Here is a 2755-nt window from a genome sequence, read left to right as displayed (position 1 = left end):
CTCGCCTGACCTAAAGCCAACAGAACACCTGTGGGACCTTATGTTTCAGTCCATTCAAGGCTGCCAGGTTGCACCTCAAGCTGTCTAAGAGTTCAAATTCAGCCCTCTGTAGGTTGATCATTTTTGTTTCCCTCAAACAAAGTGGCATCCTTCCATTCCTAACACATTAGCCAGTCTATAACAGTATACAGTACATATCCAACATCATTTTCTTCTGCCTCATTGAGACCTGATGTGTTTTCTAAGTGTTACTTTTATTTAGTTATTTTTGTAGAAGTGTATATGGCAGAATATTTATTTTTGGGTCCTGTCCTGGTGCTTTTGGCAAAGTGCATGTAGATTAGAACACATGCAGCTGTTGCAGGCCTCATTTGAAGCCTTTGTTTCTTAATTACTCAGGTCTGAACAAACACACACTTTGTTCCACATCAAAGCAGTCACAGATTTGTTAAGGATCATTTCATCTGCTTGTCTGTGTACCGACTTGTGTCTGTACAACTTGTACCCACCCCACTCTGCCTCCTTTTATCTTTCTCTAACTGATTCCTAACCATCTAATTGTATTTATTTGACTGATAATTTAAAACCCAGCGGAAGATATTTAGCCAGTTTTTCATTTATGGAGAGACAGGCTTATTCCGAGGACAGGCAAAAGGTTTTCAATCAGAGACAAGACTACATTTCACTCAGGGGGGATTACAGGTTGGCATTATTTCAGCGCCAAATCCCATCAAAACAGTGACTTCACACAGTGCGCTGCCAGCTTTTCCCATTTTCATATCACTCAACTTCAGCCACTACAATTTCATAATGATTTTCTTAGCACAGCGTTGTGCAAATGCTTTATCATTTGCAGGGGCTAAAACTTCATGCTGCTGATTAAAACCAGGCAACATTTGCAGATGATGACTGAGTCATTATTAACAGTAAGCTGCTTGGCCATCAAAATGTCACACCCGTGTTTCTGGCCCTGCATGACTCACACTGATGAGTTCTTGTTTTGTTTAGTTATAAATTCTCTCATTTGGCCTGATTTGCTGAACAGTCCACACACTAAGAAGCTGTGCCTGTCAACACATTTCATGCCTTTTAATGTATTTAACAGATTTTAACCACTGACACTCATCTTTTTGGGTTTGGTTTGGGGTTGCAGCTGTTTGTCACACATCCAAGGGAGTTAGAAGATACTGAACTGCAGTTTAGTAATATCTAAACTACTCTAAATGTAGGATTTATTTAGGGTACTCAAATGTAATATAGGTCCAGTTTAATGTGCTGGGCATTCAATTCATCCATTATCATCTTTACAGGCTAAACCATGAAATAATTTGAAATAAGCATTTGATTTATTAAAAGACTGGCAAACCTTAGTTCAAGGTCATATATACATACAAACACACACTCTGCATCTCTGTGAAGCCTCTTTTGCAGCCATAGCTATGAGGTTCAGCGCTGGTTCAAAAGGGAAAACTAAAATCTGGAAATGGGGATGAGGGAGAGAATGAAAGAGATAAGAAGGAGAAGAAGTAATGGAAATAGACCAGTGAATGCACTCCAACTTAGCAGGGAAATACAATAAGATCATGCAGAAGTATTAAAAATGTATATCAATAGATGGAGTGTATGAGATGAAAACATGAGCAAAAGCAGATAGACAGAGGGGGGAGTGATGGATGAGAAAGGCCAGAGCATATCCATGACTAAGCAAGTGAGATGAGAGCAGAGAGCGCTGAAGATGAGCGAGGAAAAACAGGGAGAACAAAAGCAGCAGAAGAACAGTGCAGAAACAAATGGGGGTAAGGAACAGAAGGAACTGGGGGAAAAAAAGGAATAATCAATGGTTTTATTAAACCAGTTCATTTCATGTAATAGTGTTTCAGACATATAGTATAGACAGCTACAAGGGCATTCAATAACCTCTTCAACCTCTCACAGCTCTTTGCGTAAGAATATTCCATTCACGCAGGATCTTGTCGAGAGATTCTTTGAGTTTTACCAGCCTTTCCTCTGTAAAACCCATGCATGCAGCGCTTGTGTCAATTACAATCCAATTTTCCAGTCTTAATACAATGCCTTATGTGTGTTCATTCCTTTTATCCACAATGGCCATGAAGTACATGTTAGACGGTGAAGAACGGTCAAGTGATGCGAGGCGCACATGTGGCAGAAACCCCACAACAAGAAATGTTTGAATTGGTTTGCAGACAAACTTTATTTATATGTGACTTGTTTCTGGGATTACAGATACAAAGAAATGCTTGCAAACAAAGTATTTGGCGAATAACATAGTTTTCATATTTGAACAATAGTTGCTAAAAAGAAATCTGAAAGAAGTCTACAAAAACCAACCAAATCACATCTGAATTATATCCACACTCCTATTTCTGTGCAAAAAAAGAATTGAAAGTTATTTGTAGGTTATTTGTCCCAAATATGCAACTGTGTGAAAAGACACAATTTTACACGAACAAAAATAAAACTATGGACAAGCCAGTGTTTGTGCATGTTTCACTGGCCAATCTGGGACAGCGTAAACCTCATGTTTCATTTGACTTAATTATATTTGGGTAAACTTTAGAATGTATTTTTGCACGGTTTTCATTCCTCAGAACAAAGAACTGAGTTCCAAGAACTGAGATGGAACGGGCTGATCCCTGTGATTGCAAGAGGACCCAATCCTTTCAGTGTTCATGTGAGAATGGGCTGTGGCCCAAAAGTTTATGGGTTCAACTATTCATTTTAAGTCAGACTGTAA

This window comes from Pundamilia nyererei, unplaced genomic scaffold (assembly GCF_000239375.1).
Source record: "Pundamilia nyererei isolate P.nyererei 1_Seehausen unplaced genomic scaffold, PunNye1.0 scaffold00030, whole genome shotgun sequence".
NCBI classification, from domain to species: Eukaryota; Metazoa; Chordata; class Actinopteri; order Cichliformes; family Cichlidae; genus Pundamilia; species Pundamilia nyererei.
This window is presented reverse-complemented; position numbering follows the sequence as displayed.